The sequence below is a fragment of the Desmodus rotundus genome, chromosome 2, assembly GCF_022682495.2.
Source record: "Desmodus rotundus isolate HL8 chromosome 2, HLdesRot8A.1, whole genome shotgun sequence".
Classification (NCBI taxonomy): Eukaryota; Metazoa; Chordata; class Mammalia; order Chiroptera; family Phyllostomidae; genus Desmodus; species Desmodus rotundus.
The window spans coordinates 43,882,061-43,904,707 of record NC_071388.1 but is presented as its reverse complement, the minus strand read 5'-3'; the positions used below and the strand labels follow the sequence as shown (position 1 = coordinate 43,904,707).

The 22,647-nt window shown below is 40.6% G+C and overlaps 1 protein-coding gene across 3 annotated transcripts in view; it reads right to left on the bottom strand.

Annotated features, from left to right (window-relative positions):
- Window positions 1–22,647, bottom strand: part of MAP3K13 (mitogen-activated protein kinase kinase kinase 13) — a 120,897-nt gene that overhangs the window by 66,103 nt on the left and 32,147 nt on the right. Inside the window, exon 1 of one of the 3 annotated variants that reach the window (XM_024564354.2) lies at window positions 19,231–19,474. The exons of 1 other annotated variant lie outside the window; for it this stretch is intronic. The gene's annotated coding sequence lies outside the window, so the exon portion shown is untranslated. Of the gene's footprint in view, window positions 1–19,230; window positions 19,475–22,647 lie in introns of those variants that run through there. One more of the 3 variants, XM_024564352.3, reaches the window with a different exon arrangement.

Sequence of the window (22,647 nt, the reverse complement as noted above, 5' to 3'; positions counted from 1 at the left end):
GAGAAATGTCTGCAAAGCTGGTAGGAGGTGATGAGGGATGTAAATCATTGGGCTAGAAAGGTAGATGAGAGGACTTTCTTTTCTCCTATGGGCAGAGAAGTATGGAGAGGTGAAGGGAAGTGACATGTTAGATTTGAAAGATAATTCTGTCTAAGGATAGACTATAGATGGATGGAGGACAGAAAAAAGCTACGATGCAGTGAATGGGAAGAATCCGAGAGATATTTAGAAGACAGAATTGGTCGGATATAGTCGCTGGCTGGACGTGATGGTGAGGGAGAGTTTTCCAGTGGAGATGACAAGATGCTACCACTAATCAAAGCAGGGTAGGTGCCCTCTAGGGAACCGCAGTGAGGAGGGAGCTGGCTGCGGTTTCCAGTTTCACATACACTCTATCAGGCACGGCAGTTTGGAATGGAATAAGGAAGTAGTTCAACTAAAACTGGGACAAAGGACCACATGCTGTTGGGGAGACAAACATGAGGGAAAACTTTCACTTAATTATTATACTCACATCAGGACAGTTATACATTTTACCGACTCACTTTATTCTTAGGCTGGTGATCAGTATTATTCTTAAGGGTTATATTTGTCATTTTCCTTTGTCTCTTTCACAACCCTCCTGAATCCACCACCAGGCTCCCTCCCCTCCCCCTCACCACACAAGCGCACACACACACAAATAATCTCCTCCTGTCCTTTCCCTGCCTGGACAGTGTTCCTCCCTTCCAACCCCTCCGTCTTCCACGAGCCACTTCTTGCCTCTCCTCAAAAAATCAGTCATGGCTAAAGGATGCAACAGCGGACACAGATAACAAACCCATTCTACCATTTAAAGCCACATTCACATTCCCGTTAGCTATTTATACCTTTATTTTGTTTCCTCCCTTTATTTAAAATTTAAGTCTTCTGAATAGAACACTTCACCACTTCTGAGTTCTAACACCATTAACAAGCAGAACTGTCCAATGTGGGCACCAGTGTTCCAAAGGCTTTGCAGAACAGCTACCATTTCCATGAATATGGGAGTGTATGGGCTGTGACCCCGAGAGCTTGGGCCCCCAGAAAAAACGATTCCGATTCCACATAGGCTGCCAGGGAAAGAAAGAAAGGGTGACTGCACGTGTGTAAGAAGGAGGGAAGTGAGTGCTACAATTGACAACCTTTCCTGAGTGCCTGCCGTATGCCAGGTGCTGTGCAGTGCTTCCCAGAAGCCTCATGGGAATATAAAAGCATAAAGATGGCATCCTCTTTAGCTCTGGGTATGCCTTACATATTCCATGATTTTTTTTAAAAAAGTTCCTGTTCCTTAGAACACAAGTCTAACAGGGGAGTTAGCCACAAACAGAAATGAAGACAAGCAATGATACCTGTTTATAATATAGGGAGATAGATTAATAAATAGATTGTAACAACTGATGAGGCTTTGTGCTTTTGGGAAAGGAGTTTGGTCATCTGTCTTTACGAGGGTAAGAGGCCAAAGGTCTGACATTTTGAGAGAAAATGCCTTTCTTGCTGGTGCCTCTGCTAAGCCTGAAATAAATATTTAACTAAAACTGAAAGACATGAAGCCTAGACCACTGGATCACAGGCTCAAAGCTGTGCCAGGTCCTCTTTCTAAAGCTCTTGGTTATTTCTCCGAAGAGACAGCATTGCTCGTCAGCTCTCTAGATTTCACCGTTTCCAACTCCCGGCCCCCCCTCGGTCTGTCCACACACCTCGACCCCTCTCAGAGTCGCTCGGCTTCTCCCATCATAGCCAACCAGTGTGGTGTCCTCCTCTTCACGACCCCCAACACACACACACACGCACACACGGCAAGGGGTGACCCTACAGCTTCCCACGAGTGATTTCACAGGACAAAAGGCTGCAGATTCCCTAGAAGGGCAGCCCTTCCAGAAGGCAGGCAGAGGCCAGGCGACCTTTCCAAGCCCCCCGGCATATGGGCAGGCTCTACCTCGTCTCATCTGTGCTGCCACTGACAGGCGTGGGACCAAAGCCTGACAGGAATACTAAAGAGCCTCTGGCTCCAGTCCACTCCACAGCCCTCATGTCAGGCAGAAAAGGTGTTTTTGTGTCTTTTTTGGCCACATGACTTAGATATGCTGTAAGACTCAGACTGATGACTTCTTCCTCCCCAAAAAAGAAAAGCAAAGGAAAAATGGCCTTTCTAAAGCAGGGTATTTCTCATGAAGTTTTAAGGAGCTAATTGTACATAATTTTTTTAAAAAGATTTAAATTTTCTCCATCAAAATAAAAACAAGTTCATAACACAACATAAATATTTGCTAGGCTAAAGTACACTGCACACTACAGCACTTCTACACTGCATAATAGCATCTGATACCATTCACGCACTTGACTTCAGTGATGCTGCGGTTCAGTGATTGGGAAATAAGCTCCCAGGAGGCAGCTGTGTCACAAATTGGTCGTTTGGCCTTGGACAAGTCACCTAACCTCTCTGGGCCTCAATTTCCTCATCTGCAAACTGAAGGAATTGGAGTAATGGTTTCTAAATCTCTTGTTTGTTTGTTTTTTAAAGATTTTATTTATTAATTCTTTTTAGAGAGAAGAGAAGGGAAGGAGAAAGAGGAAAAGAAACATCTCGCATTGATTTTCTTTCATTGCGAGAGGCACGCCCCCAACTGGAGACCTAAGGTCCTTTTTAATGATTAAAAAAACATTCTGTGACTATAAGGAATCAGAACAATCTAACAATAGAAAAGGATCTCTCAGAACTGATTAGCTCTCGCATTACTGAAAAAGCCCTCTCCACCAGAAAGATTATAAGGCTCCTGCTGGGGTGAAGATGATTGAACCAAATGCCCTCTGCTATGTAAGATTCCCTCATTTGACAGATTAGTTCCACAGACCATAAAACAAGTACAGAAACGAATTTAACAGTTAAAGAGGGGGAGGGCAACTCCATCTTCTAGCTAGAGCATATGTTTGCTGTTACATTAACAGGGCTATGACAGGTATAGCAAGTCACTGGGTGGCTAGTAGGGACTGTTTGTCTTGGGCCAGGTTGCTAGGTGGTGTAAATAACTCTGCAAACACAACACCCAGCAATGAAAAGGTCTGAATGCCTTTAGTCACTGCAAGTGAACATATAGGGTTTCATCGGAGAAAGCCTTATGATTGCCAGTCAGAAAAACGAACAGAAGGAGGGAAGGAATCACAATCAGCTGTTATTTGTTTGGGGGCATACAGATACTTCCTGTGTGGGGTGCTCCACTGGCCTGCGTTCTTGGGGACATACAAGAAGAGTGTAAATAACAATAATCATTGGTATCTTACATTTATATCCTGGGTTTCCAAAGTAATTCCATATATTTTAATCTCATTTGAGTCTCATAATAGCCCTGTGAGGTTGGCTGAGCAGGAATTGACTCTTCTTGGAGGAAAATTCAGATTTAACACAATTTATTAACGTTCCCTTTCCTCAACAAAGGGAAACTGATTAAGTCCTTATTGTAGCACTTTAAACTCCCTTAAATACTTTGACCACGATAGGTCTGACAGAATGTGTCTCTCCATTTATGATTTTAGCATATTTGCATATATTCCATAAATGTCAGAGGAATATAATATTGTATGGACTTTCAACAAGTTCCTTTAAAAAAGGAAAATCACAATGATGTTGAATTATAATGGCATTTTGAAGGCTGAATTAGAAATAGATGTTGAATTAGAAATGACTGTTGTACCTGAGAAGTAATAAATGGGACCTAAAAAACTATAACAAACCAAAGCCAATTGGAGTTGTAATTCAGCAATGTGATTCTGAAAATAGGTAATGGCAAAGCTTAGCATACTGAAAAGAAAGAGCAAAGCCAGTACACTGGGAAGACAGGGAGAAAAGCGAAGTACTTGAAAGAGGTGATAAACATATCAAGAAATAAAGATCTTTGTACAGAAATTATATTGAAAAAGATAAATTTAGATTGATCAAGAATTAAGCAAAAGAGCTAAGTGTTAAATATAGTCACGTCAAATAAAAGCAGATTTGGGATAAAGTGAGTGTGCAAAACCTTTAAGCCTTAGGAGAAAAAAAATGCCAGTGTCTGTTAAAGCATCAATTGTGCTTATACTTTTTTTTATGCTTCATCTCAATCAATCTTCGTACCTTCACAGAGGCGAATATTAGCATCACTTCATAGATGAGAAAGCTGAGGGTCACAGAGGTTAAATAACTTGTCCAAGTTTACACAGTTAGTAGATGGCTTGTCAGGTCCATCTAATTTCAAACTAGGTCCTTTTTGAAAGTTATCTCTCCTTCGAAAAAGTATATCTAAATTTCGCAGTTATATTTAGTTACTGGAAACATGATAAATTAAAAAAATAAAAAATACCTTTTCATCTTTCTTAATAATTGCTAGGCTGGAAATTCCACAAGGTGTTCTAAGGTAACTCACTCATCCTCGTGATGTGAGCTTTAACGTCAGAAGAATTGAGTATGAACCCTAGAATCCTTACTTTAAGCAGTTACATGATCTGGGGTAAGCCTGTGAACTCTTTTAGGCTTTAATCCAATACATTAGTCTTTCATTATGAAATATAATTACTGGATGTTATGCTAGGTATCCAAGGCACAGAGAGATACACAAGACATGGTTCTCCATCCTCAGAGTGTATTTTCTTTAAAACAATTTAGTTACATCAAAATCACCTTCTGCATTCTTAACCAACGTCATTCTTTAGGGTTTTACTCCAAGCAAGCAGATGTTAGGGGCAAGTGCACAGAGGGGCACAGGATAAATGAGGAGTTCTAACACTGGCACTATAGATCAGAGGACTACTGGGAATAATTCTTCAGACCTTGTCGCCAGCTAATCCCACCTTGCATCACACTCCTGTCCTCCTCTGTTACTGCCCACAATATAAGCATCTCTGGTTTAGCCTCCAGCCTGTATTTCCCTGTGCATCCCTTCCCTGGCCCCATCTCCTATTACTCCTCCCCTCCAAAACTTTCCCATTGTACCCTTCTGTTTCATGTTCAAAATCTTGGCTGACTGTTCCCCCAGTCTCCTTGAACAAATGGTCACAGTTGATTTTTCTCTCTCTTTTCCTCCATGCTCACCACTACTATGTCAAACCAGTCACCAAAATCCTGTGCATATTTTCTTGTCGGGGAATATTGCCAAAGACTGAAATAGGCAAAAAAGATTACTGAGTATCCTTGCCTACCACACCATTCCCACTGTGTACGAGGCTTTCCTTGTTTTTGAGATATTTGCAATTCTAAAAATTGTAGCACACTAGTAATGCAACTGATTCTTGTCCATATAAATGCAAATGAATTGTATCTGGTGAAACGCAATGAATTATTAATGCCCTGTGGACACTGGTTTTGCACATTAATTTCAGCATTCTCTGTTGCCTACACATATGTGTGTTCTCTGAATTTTTCTTATAACATTTTACTGGTTCCCTCATTAATTAATGAGTTAAATAAAATCTTTGATACCTAATTCTTTTGTGTGTATGAATTACTACTCTACCTTTAAAAAGTATCCTGTAGCATTCTGAGCACCTCTTTAATTTGCGCACTTCTCTCCATCACAATAATCCTCTCCAGCACAGTTCGTCATCTTTGTCTCCATTATTTTAACAATCCCCTATCGCTGGTCTCTCCATCCTATTCCATTCTCTCCATAGCCAGAGCGCTTTTCCTAGCATGTAATTCTGAACACACTGCTCAACTTTATAAAATCTGGTCCTAGAATGAAGTCCAGTCCTCTTTGCACACTTTGCTGCTCCAGCCTCATGTTGGCTAGGGCCCTGCAATCCAGCAATCAGAATTTTTCACTTCTCTGAATTCACTGCTCTCTCTCTCTCACCTCTGGAATTCAGCACGTGCAGTGCTCTTTGCGTGCCACACACTCTGTATAGCTCTTTCCACCCAACTCTTGCTTGCTTTTTAGGGTTCACGTCTGTAGTCACTCTCTGCGGGAAGCCTTCCTGGATCCCTCACATCTGAGTTAGATGCTCTGTTTTACATCCTCCGCTAGCTGCCTGTGCTCCTTCCCCCTCCCTAACCTGCCCTCCCCTAAGAGATTCACTGTATCACTGTATATTACAACTGTCTCTAACTGTCTCCTCTACTAGTCTGTAAATTCTGTGAGGGCAGTGCCATGACTAGGCTGTTCACCACTACACCCGGTGCACACTCCAGCACATGCTAATCGTTCCAGAACATTCTGAAAGCTGAGTTCTCTGCATGGTCCCAGGATAACAACAAAAACTTTCCTCTACAAGCCCTTCTCAAGGACCATGACCCACAGCAGCTCCTCTACCCCCCACCCCTCACGAAAGAAGCTCCAGTTATGCTCAAATAGAATGTACTTTAGTTTCTTTAGGCTTTTATGTTATAGAGTTAGAGTAAAATATTCAACTCATCTGCTCTTGAAACTGGACAGTTCCATAAAATGGCTGTTACTAGAAAGAGCATTTTGTCTCCCTGTCTCTGGGATGGGGCAAAGGGAATGGGATCAGGAAAAGCAGCAGAGAGGGAAAGAAGGCCAGCACCCTGAGACCTGGCTATGGCACACACGGTGCACACACAGCGGTCCCAGCTCCTGCCCAGAGACGTTCTCCCCTTCTTATCTCCTGCTGAGTGCTTCCTGTCCAGGGAACCGTCCGGCTCTTAGGGTAATTGCTGAAAACAGCTTTGCAATAAGGCATAGCAGCAGTTCATTATGAGTTTATGTTACTTTCTTTAAGTTCCATAGTATTGTATGTTCTTTTTCTCTTTTAATTAACTATTTCTTTAGGCCATGTGATTATGATTTATCCCTAACAAACAAAACTTGACTTCATTATTCAGCCTTAAAAAGGAAGGACATTCTGACACATAACGTGGATGAACTTTGAAGACGCTATGCTAAATGAAATAGGTCAGTCACGAAAGGACAAATGGCTAATGATTTCACTAATGTGAGGCACCTAGAGTCAAATTCACAGAGACAGAAAGTAGAATGTGAATTGAGAGTGACTGGGGGAGGGCACGGGGATCGGGGCTATATTTCTCAATGGGGACAGCAGTTCAGTTTGGGAAAATGTCCAAGTTCTGGAGGTGGATGGTGGTGATGGCTGGAAAGCCACACAGATGTACCCAGTGCCACCGAAGTATGCACTGCAACATGGTTACAATTGTAAACTATGTAATTTATGTTTTATCGCAATAAAAATGGGGGGAAATCCTGCTTGTAGCCTTGAAGCTGCATTAACTGGCAGCTACTGTTGGAACCCTGGGCAGACTGGGGTGCATAGGACGGTGTTATTGATGCAGTTGGGAGAAAGGAAAAAAATCTGAATGTAAAGTGATTTAGAAGAAACTAGTTAGTTAAAGCTGAAGGCTGTAAACTTTCCCAAGAAAAAAATCCTGCTCGATGTTTAGCAACAGGAAGTGTTCTCCCAAGATTGTCTAAAAGAACCCCTATTGCCTATCCCTTAAGAAAAACATTGTCTTCTCCATGAAATCTAACTCAGTTCCCAACTAGGAAGCAGCACAGCGGCGCAGGACAGAGGTCAGACCCGCGGCCAGACTATCTGAAATCACATGCTGGCTCCACTTTGAGGAATTCACCCTCTTTGTGGTTTGGTGTCATCTGCAAACTGGGGAAAATAATAGCACCTTCCTCATAGAGTCGTCATGAGGTTTGGGTACGTAAATCACTGCGAACAGTACCTGGCACAACAGCAGACGTTATCTGTGAGCACAATACAGAGGTTAGCGATTCTTCCTGTTTCTTCCTCACACTCACATCCAATGCAGCGGTGCTCAGTGTGTGGCCCTGCTGGGGTCCCCGGGACCTTTGAGGGGGTCTGCGAGGTCAGAGCTATTTTTGTAATAAGATGTTATGGATAAAGGGACCCTCATTCACCGCTGGTGGGAATGTAAACTGGTACGGCCACTACGGAAAAGAGGATGGACGCTCCTCGAAAAACTAAGATGAGAGTTACCCACGACTCAGCGACCCCGGAGGAGAAAACGGTGTGGTGGTTACCAGAGAGGTGGTTACCCAGAGTTGGAGTACTAGAGGGTAGAGGGGGCCAAATACATGGAGACAGAGGATGATTTGACTCTTGGTGGGGAGCGCACAATGCAATACACTGATCGTGTACCATAGAAATGTACACCAAACCTATGTGACCTTATTAACCAAAGTCACCCCAATAAATTTAATTTAAAAATCCTCTTAAAAAAATACAGAGGCACCATGTCTGGCCACAAAGGTGCCAAGAAGAAGTCCCTGAGGCAGCCCAAGGAATAAATGAGGAAGATGAGGTATTTGAGCAGAAGCAAAAAGAGGAGCAGAAGAAACTTGAGGAGCTAGAAGCGAAGGCCGCAGGGAAGGGCCCTCTGGCCATGGTGGAATTAAGAAACCTGGCAAAAAGTGAGCTGTTCCTTGTGCCTGGGGCCATGGCGATCCTTCATTCCATTCCTGTTTGAACACCCTCATTCCCTGATATACCATCTCTTGCCACCTATAGCTAGAATGAAGTGTTGTCTGGAAGCCTGTTGTACATTTAAAAACAAACTTTTGGAAAGATATTAATAATAATCATGCAGTGGCTCATCTCTTTAGTTCTTCTCACTCTGCTGTTTCACCCTTAGCCGTGAGGTCAGAGAAACCCAGTCCAGAACCCTGTCCCTGTTCTTTCCTGAATTCTGTATCGTCTGGAACTAAACAAACTCATTAAAAAAAAAAAAAGACAAAGAAATATTTTCAATCAAAAGACATTATCTTCCTTTTAATTTACACTCTCTCACAAGTACACAATGAAATTTCCCAGCAGTTACTATATGCCACTCAACACCACAATAGACGGAAGCAGAAGAGAGCTGAGACTCTAGCTATCATCTAATTTCTTGTGTCGGACACTGAAGAAACTTGCAAAGGTCTTTTCTCCTAATGCTTGTTTCCTACGAGAAGTTGGAGGTTTGGTAACTATGGTTATTCTTCATTAAAAAGTTCTTTATGTTAATGTGCAATGGTTTTGTTAAAAAATAAATCATCTTTAATTTTCCCCTCAGTTTGAATTTTGACAATGGTAAATAGAGAAGATACAACTCATAGAAACAAAAGCCCTTGGGGTGAGCCTTCAATAACTTTTTTGGTCCTAAGAGCAAAAAGTTTGAAAACCACAGCTCTGTTGTAACATTGTGGGTGTATGCATCAGTCTGTCCAAGTTGACTGGGGATGTTTGTGGACAGGAATACTATTTTTCCTTTCTCTTTTTAAAAGATTTTACTTATTTATTTTTGGAGAGGGCATTTTTTTCATTGCTTTTTAGAGAGGCAGTAAGGGAGAGAGAGAAACACATAGGTGCGAGAGAAAAACATTGACTGATCTCGTGCCAGGGACTGAGTCTTCAACCTAGGTCTATGCCCTGATCAGGAATCAAAACCTCAGCCTTTTGGTTAGGGGGAGACGTTCCTGAGCCACCCCAGCCAGGGCTGGGACAGTTACAGCTTTGATAGAGCCGACCTAATGCAGTCGTTCTTGGAGTGGCTTGTGCGTGTCTTTCAGATTCTCGCTACTTGCAAAGTGTGGTCCGAGGACCGGTAGCATCTTCACTACCTGGTAGTGAATCAGATGCTAACAAAGTTATCCCAGCCTGAGTGAATCAGAATCTGGTTTTCAACAAAATCTCAAGTGTTTCTTACGCACATTACAAGTCTAAGAAGCTCTGCTATACATCAAGCATGCTCAAACTTTCATATGCATCAGTATCACCTAGCCAGCTTGTTAGAACAGATGCTTGGGCCCTACTCTGAAACTTTCTGGGGTGAGACCTGAGAATTTGCATTTCTAACAAGTCTCCAGGTGAGGCTGGTGCTCCTGGTCCTGGGACCACACTTTGGGAACCACTGCGTAAGCTGGTCCATGGGTTAAGTCTCTTACAGAATTTATGTTTTTAAACTGCTAATGCATCTTTTTTTTTGTAGATGAGAGGGAAAAAGTAATTGAGTTATACAGTTTATCAAAAGAAGTCTTCACTGAATAGGGCCAAGTTTCGTGGAGGTGGGTTAGGTAATCAGAATTGTTGGTCCTAGTCATGGCTGGCGGAGAGAGGCCAGTAGGGATGGGTCAACTGAGAAACAAAAATGTTTTCTCTTTTCTATTTAGGAATACTTTATAAAACAATCTACCATTAAGGTATCTGAAAAAATTCTTACTGAGTAGTTTTTCATAAACATGTTATGTTTTATGAATTATATTCAAAAATAAGAGAATCTGAAGAATTGGCTTTGGTAGAAAGTGTCAAAGAAACATTTATTTATTTATTTTTTTACTTTTTCAGTTTCCTGTGATAATATACAGCAATGAAAGAATAGGTTTCAAAGACCCCAAAGCTTCGTTTCCTAGCCTTTGGCAAATCCCTGGTTATGACCACCCAGGAGTGAACCGGAGGTGATTTCTCTTAGAAGAGGAAGCCTCAAGCCTAAGTTTCCTCACCCTAAACCTTCTAGTCCAGCACTCAGTCAGTTCCAGTGCATAACTATTTTCCCGAGTGAAGACCTTTCTGACTACAAATCGTATGCATTTCAGGTAAAGCACATTACGGTTCATATCCATCAGGAACTTGGCAAATGATTTTCATAATAATAAGACATTTTCTTTTGTAGTCACCTCCTTTTCCTTACCTTAGGAGCCCTTTTGCTCTGCATTAATAATGAGGCTCTCTTGGTCATTTTTATTTTCCAGACTTGGTCCAAAGCTTTTAGAATCTGGTTGGCTAGCTGGTTTTTGTTTTTATAACTATTCCATGGCCTTTCAGATAGCAGGAAAAAGAGAAAGCCTACTTATAAAACAAGCCAAGGCAAAGGCAGTTTCACGCTAACAAAAGCCAGTATCAAAGGTATAAAATTTAGTTGAAGAAATCCTTATCAATGTAGATAACTGATCAAAGGAGAGCAGGTAATGGGGAGTGAGTACTGTTTCAATGTGTTGTGCCAGGAGCCCTGATTGGAAAAAAGATCATTACAGAAAACACAAAGGATTATGTGATTGTTTTTCTTTCTCAAAAAAAAAAAAAATCTCTGGTCTCCAAGTCTGTGAGAATATTTAAGGATGAGATTAGGGCTCCGCTTTGATAATTAACACAAGCAGTACAAAGCAAATGTTCAGTTATTTTTGATTAGACAAGCAGATGGAAGGAATTCTGTTCAAAAATGGCCAGAAATAGGCGGGGAGGCAGGCTGAGAGGAGAGGAGGGAGAACCTGGCAAAACAGTACAATTGCTTTTCAAATTGGCTCTTGACCCTAGCAGCTGCGATATCAGGTGGGTATTTCCCAGGAGCTTCTAGGCTTAGCAAAGGTTTTTAATGAGTCTGTAATTTAGATCTAGAAAGTAGTGACTAGAGCTATCCAAAGGTATGTTGCATCTGTTTCTTTTTAGTGTACATATGCATTTGAATTTCCTATATGAGAGGAAACAATTGGACAATAATTAGTGAAATGCTTAATCTCACTTTCATCAAAAGATTATTTTTCCTGGAAAAAGCAATCATGGCTTTGTATTTTGGTGGGCTTGATCTCAATTATCCATGCCTGCAGATAGCCTGATGTGTCCCATCAAAGGCAGGCAGGCCAGCTACTAGAAATGCAGGCACAGTGCCTCAGGGGTAATAAGAAGCCCAGTGGGCTTATTTTGCAAATTGAGCCCTCTTTTGTAATAGCAACTGTGACAGCCCTCCTTAGGACTCTCAAAGAGTCTTTTTCAGTCTGGGTCCCAGACCCACTTTCTTTGGTTGAAGGTGCAAACTGCCATCCTGGCTGCTGCCTGCCTGAACCCGTGAGGGCAGCCCGGCTCCCTGGGCTCCACCTCCCTTTCTTCCCAGCACCTTTCTCCAGTGCTTTGTCTTTGACTACTTCCTGAGCTCTTCGCCCTGGGAACCTAGAGTTTCACTCACATATCCTCCCAGTACTGTTCAGTTCTTCTATTATCGCCAGCCCAGGAATTCACAGTACAAATATACACACTGGAAATTACCGTCTGTCAGTGGGAAGTCCTGAATTGTTCTTCCTTAAAATTTTTCAACAGTTAAAATTGCACAGTTACTACACATTCTCTTAGGATTGCCCTGCAATACATGATTGCTTTTTGCAAGATGTTTTTACCACACTGCTACATATGTGAGTATTAATACTAAATGGAACCACTATATGAAATTATTGTAGATGTTAGGACTAGCATTAGCCCTCTTTGCTTGCCTCTTTACACAAATATAAGGAAAATTCTAGACTGATGGACACAAAAATGAAAAAGAAGTTTTCTGTTTTGTGATATTTTTCACTTATATTTTTTCTTTTATAAAATCTACGAACTCAAAACAACAATTGATCAACCAACTTGTTATTTGGAGAATTCTGAAAAGAATAATTTTCAAAAGCTAGCAACTCTCATGCAAAATTAACACAATCTTATTTTTTTCAAAGACTGGTAATACACATTTATGGATTTAATGGGTCTTCATTTTCTTATTTACTACAGTCTCTCATCCTTTGCCGTGATTCAGCCTGAGCTAGAGAATGATAGGAGTAGTGCAAGGTGGACAGAAGGAGCCAATATAGATTTTGATTCTCTTTTTTATAGCACCAATAAAAGTCATTTTTGTTGGTGCTATTAAGGAAGAGGCTACAATATACAACCAAACTGAACTTATCAGGCAGATTATCTGTTCCCACATCACATATTAGCCCAGACTCCCAATCACTCATCTAATGAAAGCTCTCTCTTGACTGCAAAGAACAATGGCCAAGACAGATGACATTTATAATGGGCATGCCCAAAGATGGCAAGGTCAGACCTCATCAGGACTCTATTTCCTGCTTAGAAGGAAGTCCCTGGGCAAATCTGAAAGTGATTTAACTTTTTTATGTCTCACCCAGTTATCTCCTGACACTTCTGACACTTTCTCCGCCTCCTTAACTAGGCAGCATCCCGTGGGACTCGAGCTTCTACAAAGGTACTATGAAAGACTGGAGTGAAGATAGATTCTAACCAAATTGTCTTAGAGATTGTCACGTGTCTACTGATCTTGGTAATAACCAGATTCCAGGAACCCTACCATGTTGGAGTTAGAAAGGACATCTGACATAACTAAAAACAATTTTTTCGGCCTTGGCTGGTATGGCTCAGTGGATTGAGTGCCGGCCTACAAACCAAAGAGTCACCAGTTCGATTACCTGTCAGGACCCATGCCTGGGTGGTGGGCCAGGTCCGCAGCTGGGGGTGTGCAAGAGGCAGCCAATTGATGTTTCCCTCCCTCTCTTTCTCTCTCCCTTTCCCTCTCTCTAAAAAAAAATAATAATAATACCTTTTAGAAAAACAATGTTTTCATCTCGTATGTTAAAACCAAAGCTGAGGATAAATTTTTAAAAAGTTGAGAAAATCGTGTTGCAGCTTGAGACTTCTACATAGTCCCTTACAGTCTTAGGCCAATTCTTTTCTCATTGCATCATAGTGCCTTACAGAAGGTAAACAGATGAGATGTAGATAAAGAAAAAAGGCAGGTAAATGTTTGCTTAATAGAACTTCATTATACTTTCACCCTTTATTAAAGGTGGCACATGTGAATCTCCTGCTAAAATGTAAAAAGCAAAAGAAATTTAAGTGTCTTCTATATCGCTTATACTGGTGGTTCTCTGCCCATTCATCTGGGAACTAGACAAATGCTCCTCATTTAACTGTCACTCACTATGCAGTGACCCTCTCAGTGGTGACATGATGAAGGACACCCCCATGGGCACACACGCATACTTAGAAAAATCTATCTGAATAGGGCAGCAAGCAGGGTTTGAAAAAGTCTCCCAAGCACTACCCCTGCCCTGCCCTCCACCCAGAGGAAAACTCACTAATCCAAAAAAAAAAAAAAGGCACCACACAATAAACAAATGTTTATGAGTGTCCGCTCTGCCAGATGTGGTATAAAGTGGTAAATAAAAAATTAATACTGAATATTAACTTGGCATTTTAGTAATTAGAAGGTACTCTACGTACCCAAAGTGCCCGACTTGGTCAACCAACCAGCCCCTCACTTACAGGGTTCCTTGTCTGTTTGAGGAATCTGTATCTGTCTAAAGACTATACAATGAAAAAGCCCCTTTCTGACTTTACCCCGCCCCCAGTACTCTCTATTCCCCTCCCACTTTTATTTTGCTCCCTAACATTTATCACTGTCTAAACATAATTTACTTATTCATTGTTTGCCTTCCCCAATAAAATAAATGCAAGAGGGCAAGAATTTTTGTCTGTTTTTTCCACTGCTGTGTACCTAGTACCTAAAACACATAGTAAATGCTCAATAAATATTTGTTGATGAAATAAATGTCAACACTTTTACACCTGCAAATTCTATTTGATATATCCTCTTTTCCATCATGGTTTCCCAACTATTCCCTTCGATCATTCTTGCATGCCTACTCTATTGGCCCTCCATCCTCTTAGAATTTTTCCTGCCAGCTGCTAGGCAGAGTATAGCCAGACTTGGATTCATGATGAGGTGTCACATGATAATCTTCTTTTACCCCCACACTCTTCCACTGTCCCTGCTGTGCCAACACTTATCCCTGTATTACCCCCACCATCAAACTTATCTTACTGTCTGTCCAGTCCAGCGCATTGCTAGAGAAGATCTAAGATTCATGCTGGCCTGGACCAATAACAATTCCTGGTAGAACTCAATGCTCAAAATCCACGGTAAACAGAAGAAAACGAATGGGATGAGGAATTAGAGCTGAATTTGAAAACCGGGCATCACGTGCACTACCCGGTATCTTTGGCTGAGTCAGACCCTTTCTGAACCTGTTTTCTCATCTGTGAAATGGGGGCAATAATTCCTACTTCATATTCATGAGGATTCTATTTTAAATGAAATAATGTACATAAAAGCTCTGAGCAGATTTATAGGCATGTAGAATGTGCTTAATAAATGTTAGCTCCTTCTCTTCCTTTAATTTAACATATTTCACTAACTTCCAGTGATGCCCTCACTCTTTGAAAATGACTAACAGCTACTTAGTAAGAAAATTCATGCTTTCTGGTGTGAATCTTAACTCTCCTCCCCTTTCATTTCCGTATCAGAGTTCTATGTCTTCACTCATCCTCTCTCTTCTTTGCTAAGACTAACCCTTTGTCTATGCCAATAGTTTTTTTAATAAGATTTTATTTACTTACTTTTAGAGAGAGGGGAATGGAGAAAGAAAGATAGGGAGAGAAACATCAGTGTGTGGTTTCCTCTCACACGCTCTCCACCAGGGACCTGGCCTGCAACCCAGGCATGTGCCCTGACTGGGAATCGAGCAGGTGACCTTTTGGTTCGCAGGCCAGTGCTCAATCCACTGAGCCCATGGCAATATATTGTTTTTAACCCTGGCTGCACATTAGAATCATCTGGGGAGCTTTAAAAATGCAGATGTCTGGGCCCATCAAAGACCAATTACATATGAATCTCTGGAGGTGGGAACACAGCACCAGTATTTTTTTAAGTTCTGTGATAGGATGACAAGACAATTCAATTGGTGGGGAGGGGAAAGAACAGTCTTTTCAACAAATACTGCTGGAACTGTGGTGGATATACTCCTTCAATGAAATTGAGCCCATGAACAAAAATGAACTCAAAATGGATCATAGACTTAAATGTAAGAGCTAAAACTATAAAACTCTTAGAAAAAACAAATAAACAAACCAGGAGTGCGTCTTCATAACCTTGGCTTAGGCAAAGCCTTCTTAGATGCGACACAAAAAGCACAAGTAACAAAAGAGCAAGATAAATTGAACTTTACCAAAATTAAAAATTTTGTGCTGCAAACAATATCAAGAAAGTGAAAAGACAACTCACAGACTAAAATAAAATATTCGCAAGCGATATATTTGGTAAAGAACTCATATCCAGATTATATAAAGTACACTTAATCTCAATAATCAAAAGATAAATAATCTAATTTTTTACATGGGCAAAAGATGTGAATGGACATTTCTTCAAAGGAGAAATACAGATGGCCAATAAATACATGAAAAGATGCTCAATGTCATCAGCCATTAGGGAAATGTAAACCCAAACCACAGGAGTTACCACTTCAAACTCACTAAGATGCCTCTAATCAAAATAATAACAATGTGTTGATGAGGATGTGGAGAAATGGAAACCCTCATTGCTTGTGGGAGTGTAAAATGGTACAGCTGGTTTTGGAAAACAGTTTGCATTTCCTGAAAAGGTTAAACATAAAGTTATCATATGACCAAGCAATTCCACTTCTAGGAATATAACCGAGAGGAATAAAAACATATCTTGACACAAAAACTTGTTCACAAATTTGCATAGCAGCATTATTCATAACAGCCAAAAGGTGAAAACAATTCAAATATCCAGCAATTGAATGGATAAATAAAATGTGGTATATTTGTACAATTTTATATGAATTAGTCAGTGATAGAGAGGAATGAAGCCCCAATATATTGTACAACATGGATGAACTTTGAAAACTTCATACTAAGTGAGGAAAGCTAGTCACACACACAAAAAACGTATCTTGCATGATTTCATTGATATGAAATGATCTGGATAGGCAAATCTTTGTATAGAGAAGGCAGATTACTGGTTGCCTAGGGCTGGGGGTGGTGAGGGGAAATGAGGGACTGCTAATGGGTACAGGGTTTCCTTCTGCAATGATGAAAACGTTCTAAAATTGATTGTGGTGAGGGCTGAACAACTCTGAACACACTAAAAACCACTGAAGAGGAGAGAGGGAAGGAGGAGAGAGAGAGAGAGAGAGAGAGAGAGAGAGAGAGAGAGAGAGAGAGAACACTAGCATCTGTTCCCCAGGTAATTCTAAAGTCTATTTACAGGCACCAGCTTCTGAACCACAACACCATTATCTTGTGTGGTGACTTACCTTCTAGAGTCCTCAGGGGTAAAGATGGCATCTTATCTCAGTCTTTCTCTCCCCCATCTCCTTAAGGAATAATACCCGACACAGAGCAGAAATGTGTTATCTTTAATTTTTTTAAGTAAAAGAGTGTTGTTGTTGGGGGAACATTGTTTATTTTAATTAAAATGTTTAGAGTCAGGCTGCCACCTGGAAGAATTGATCATCTTGTCTATCTCAATACATTTGAACTCTTCAAGTAATTAATTCAGCTGTAGCACAAGAGAGAGCGTAGGTAGACGGTACAAACCAAACGGACCGGTTCTGCCATCCAAAGCACGGCTGCTTTGTCGTATACCAGTGGATGTGGCCTCCGGCCCTTAGGAACCATTCTTTTGACAGTTCCCCAGGACATGGCTCTGGTTTGACTGACTTTGTTTACTAAATAAATTAATTCCTACTTCTGGAGCAGCTTCAATTTTTAAACAGAAAGCCATCTATTTACAGTCACTGATACACAGGATTTTATTGTTTGATATTAAACAATTAAGAGTTATTGTTTTTTCCCTACAAGTACACTATACATGAAAATAAATATAATCTAGAATACAGCCACTAGGAGTGGAGAGAGAAGGAGGTTCTATAGCCACTCTCGGTCTTAAAGGGATAGTTTTACTTTACTAAATCCATACTGCAGACTGTTTTTCTTGCAAGGAAATAAAGCTCTCTCTTGGCAAGATGTACATAAAAAAACCGAGTCTGATCAACAGTGATCTAGGAGATTTCAGTAATTTAAAATAACTGAAATTGCTACTTTCAACAAAGTCTCTGAAGATACACACAAATTTAAATAAGTCTAGGTGTTTATAAATATAGGGGACTATGTCATTTGTTTAACGCAGCACATAAAAAATAGCAAAATGTGAAACCACAGTTGTCTGAAATAGGACAAAGATCTGGTTCAGAATTAGGCAGAAGTTTTCCTTTCTATAACACTAGTGAGTTTAAATGCACTCAGAAAAAAAATGAGTGAGGGAAATGCCAAGATTTAAAACAAAAGAGAATTCTAAATCCTCAGGTAATTTTGACATGAAATGAGTTTACAGTTGGAAAATTCCTTAATAAAAACATTCAAAAGATATCAGTAGAGCCATAATTTAGAAGTCTGGTTTCATGAGAAAAGATCAGAAACATGAAATTCTCAAAAGTAAGTACTGACGATACAAGGTAAACATGACGAAGCTAGATGATGAGAAATAACAGACATTTTGCTTCCCCCTCATTCGAAAGGGCACCAGACGCACGCTACCTACAGACTAGGACACAAATTGCTGAACGTGAGGCGGTCGGAAAATGCTGCTGGGCTGTTGGGGTTGAGGAGCTGCCCAGAGGCAGGACATGTCACAATGTCACATCTCTCTTCTTCACTATCACAATTTTCACCAGAATAAACCAGAGCCTTGGAAAACAAATTCAATCACAAACACATAACTTTTGGTAAAACTCCAAACTACCAAACCAACTTAATACACTGAACATGTCAGAACTTTTCCACGTTTCCCAAACACTGCGGAATAAACTATTTTCATTACCTTAGAAAAATGGTCACGTGCTTTTCTACACAATTATGGAATGTATTAAGAAACCACGTCTTACTTTTCATTTAGGGGATATTAAAAAGTCAGAATTTAAGGATAATTCACTTTTTGCCTCTGGTGTAGGCTTTCAGGTTTTTGAAAATACAAATAAAATGTACAGAGTGACATAAAGAGCTGCAAATATATATAACTGCACCACTACAGCTCCCATAATAAAAGCTTGTGGGGACAATGGATGAATGAGTATTCATCTACCCCAAATTGCAATCCCAAGGTTTCGGCTGTCACCCAATTATGAAACAAAAGCAAGGTGAAGGGTGAGAAACAACAGAAAGGACAGCAGGAAGACAAGTGCTGGGCTGGATAAATCCTGCTCCTTCTAGCTGGCTGGGCTTCTCCCAGCACCTTTCTGGTATCAGTTCCGGGGTTTTCCTCCAAGACAATCCACATCACCTCTCAGAGAAATGAAACTCCCTTCCAGGAAAGCCAGACCAGCATCCAGGGGTAACGTGCAGAGCCGCAAAAGAAAAATGTCCACGTCTAGCAGGCAGACAAGCAAAGGAAAACCAGCTGTCAGTTCCAGAGGCTCCTAGCTGTAACGGGGTTTCAGGTTTCCGTCTGTCTGTCTCTCTCACCTTGCCTCCCTCAATAATATCAGCTTTCTAATCACCTCCAATCACAAATACATTCTCCATCTGTCCTTATGAAATACACGCTGAGGGAACAGAAAAAAAGAGTGCGATACTCACAACAATGAAGAATTCCTACACATGCCGTTCCATTTTCTTGCTTTTGAAAAGATGAAAGGTTAATTTAAAAAGCCTTGCAGGATTAGAAAAATAAAGGGGAGGGGGATTCCACCCACACAATCCAACAGCCCACCGCAAAGGAGCCCGGAGGCTTGCTGACGTCACAGATTCATGAATGGATGTAAATTGGGCTGGTTTAGGATTCCGCACAGACTTCGCTGTGGTGTGTGCCATGAAAAAGAAAGGGCGGGCCCGGGGCAATTCCGGCCAATAGGCTTCCGGCAGGCATGGCCTGCCTCCGTTTAGAAGGAATCTGGTCACAGAATAAACAGAGCCCGCCAATCAGGTGGCTGCCACAGCCTCAACACAGAGTGGCTGGCAGCTTGAGAAGAGGGTGTGTGTGTGTGTGTGTGTGTGTGTGTGCGCGCGCGCGCTGTTATAGTCGGGTGTGTTTCAAGCTGTGATAGTCACGAAAACATTATTATTGCTATTGAAATGAGGGGATCAAAACAGAATTTCAGCAGAATCAGTGCTACCAAAAATGCATACAGGAAATGACAAGCTTTTATCCGTTAGAGGTGTTTTCTTGAACGCTTTTCCTGCTGTTCAGCAATGTGCGTGATCTGATGAGATTTTTTTAAAAATCAGAGTGAGGGAAATAGTTTCCAAAACTGATGACCAGGGGACACGTTTGCCCTGCACACCAAGACTTGTCAAAGCAAAATAGTAGGGAAATAACCAAGTGATTGAGGAAATTAAAAAAAGACAATATTACATAAATGTAATTGTTTTGTAGAACAATATCATCTTATTGATCTTGTGATGATTCAAAAGTGGGTGTGGAAGAGTAATTTATTGCTACCTTTAAATATGGTAGGGCATTTCCTCATTTGTTTATTAAACTTCTGACACTGAACTAAGACACAGCTCCCAAAAAGCTCTTAATGAATCTTAGAGAAAATTTTGATTTTAGTAAGATGCCTTATTATCAACAGCAAAAACAACTGTATTAAATTCACTCAAAGAGCTCATGACATTTGTAAAAAAAACAAACTTTAACAGCTTTATTAAAGTATAATCAATACACAAAGAACTGTACATATTTACTGTGTACAGTTTGGTCAGTTTGGAGACACGGAAACATCTGGGATACTGTCACCACAGTCAAGGCAGGAGACATATCCAACATCTCCAAGAGTTTCCTTCTATTCCTCTGTGGGGTTTTTGTTGGTTTTGGTTTTGGTTTTGGTGGTAAGAACACCTAGCATGAGCTCTACTCTTTTAGCAAATTTTGAAGTACCACGCACAGCACACTACGGTACCGTTAACTACAGGCACTGTGCATACAGCATGTCTGTAGAACTTACTCACCCCGCATAACTGAAACTTTACAGCCATGGAATAACAACTCCCCACTCCCCCTTCCCCCAGCCCTTGGCAACCACTATTGTATTCTCTGTTTCTATGAGTTTGCCTGTACAATTTTTCATATAAGCAGAATCATGCAGTATTTGTCTTTTTGTGACTGGCTTATTTCACTTTACATAGTATCTTCCAGGGTCATCCATGTTGTCACAAATGGCTGAGTAATATTGCTTGGTATATGTATATCCTACATTTTCGTTATCCATTCATCTGTCATTGATACTTGGGTTATTTTCACGTCTTAGTTATTGTGAATAAGGCTTCAATGAGCGTAGGAGTACAGATATTTCTTTAAGATCCCAAATTCAACTATTTTGAATATATACCCAGAAGTGAGATAGTTGGATCACATGGCACTTGTTTTTAATTTTATGAGGACCCTCCATACTGTTTTCCATAGCTGCTACACCATTTACCTTCCCAACAACCTTGTCAGCAAGGGTGTACAAGGGTTCCAGTTTCTCCACAACCTTGCCAACATTTATCTTTTATTTTTAAATACCAGTTAACGTATGAGCTGATATCTCATTGTAGTTTTGATTTGCATTTTAAAAAATGTTTATTTATTTTTAGAGAGAGGGGAAGGGAGGGAGAAAGAGGGGGAGAGAGACACTGAAGTGAGAGAGAAACATTGATCTTTGCCTCTTGTATGCCTCTGACCGGGGACTGAACCCACAATGTGGGCACATGCCCTGACTGGGAATCAAACCAGCGACCTTTCACTTTGTGGTGAGCCACACTGGTCAGGGCTGATTTGTGTTTTCTTGATAATTAATGGTGTTGGGCATCTTTTCATATACATGTTGGCCATTTGTATGTCTTCTTTGAAGAAATGTCTATTCAACTTCTTTGCCCATCTTTCACATTGGTCTTGGCAATGATTTTTTGGATATAACACCAAAGCACAGGCAACAAAAACAAAAATATACACATATGGCTACATCAAAGTAAAAAGCTTCTGCACAGCAAAGGAAACAATCAGAATGAAAAGGGCACTACAAAGGGAGGAAATATTTGCAAACCATGTATCTGATAAGGGGTGAATTTCCAAAATGTATAAAGAAGTCCTACAACTAAATAGCACAAACACAAATAACTCAGGACATTTTTTACTATTTAAAGAAGTTCAAAGTTATACAAAAGTATATTAATAAAAGTATATTAATAAAGTATATTAATAAAAGTATATTAATATAATTTACTGCCCTTGTGTCCCATCACTTTGCTTTGCAATTAAAAATAGTTTACTAATACTGATCACAACATTTCTGGAGGTGAGAAATGGTATTAAGTCCTTCAAAATGGAACAACAGTGGTTTATATAAGGCCTCAGATGTGAAGTGTTCAGTGACCAGGAACATTCTGAACAGTGACCTGTTCACTCACTCAGATTATTTGTGCAGCTGAGGGAAGAAAAGCACTTGCCCCTTCTTCTGGCGAGTTCGAACCCTACACTAGTAACTGTTGCACACTGCTTAGCTCATTTGGAAAAAGAAAACTTTCCAGGATTACTGCACACACAGCAAACATGTTCAGTGTGCTGTTCCATATACTAAAACAATAGAATATCATTGGCAAATGGCATATTCAATAAATTTCTACAGGACCCTACTGTGGGATATTACGACAGAAAAAAATAGACCCAAGAACGTTACCCATGTAAGATGGGGGAGCTCAAGACCAGTCCAGTGCTGGTATATTCCTCACAGGCCTGAGCGCACCACGGTGGCCTATATCAATATGTCCGTGTACCCAGATTATTTTGGAACCCACAAATGAAAAGACAATGAAAACAATACATCTGTTTCTTTTAACAGCAATCAAAAGCAACCAGGACACGCTAAAAGAATCAGACTTACAAAAAACATTTTTTCTTCCAAAATAATACAGACTAACTCATAGAAGGCAGCAAGCTCTTTGTGGAACACGTCAATAATACGGCCAATCTGTTAGAGAAGCTTACATTTGCTGTAAGGTTTGATGGCAACATCC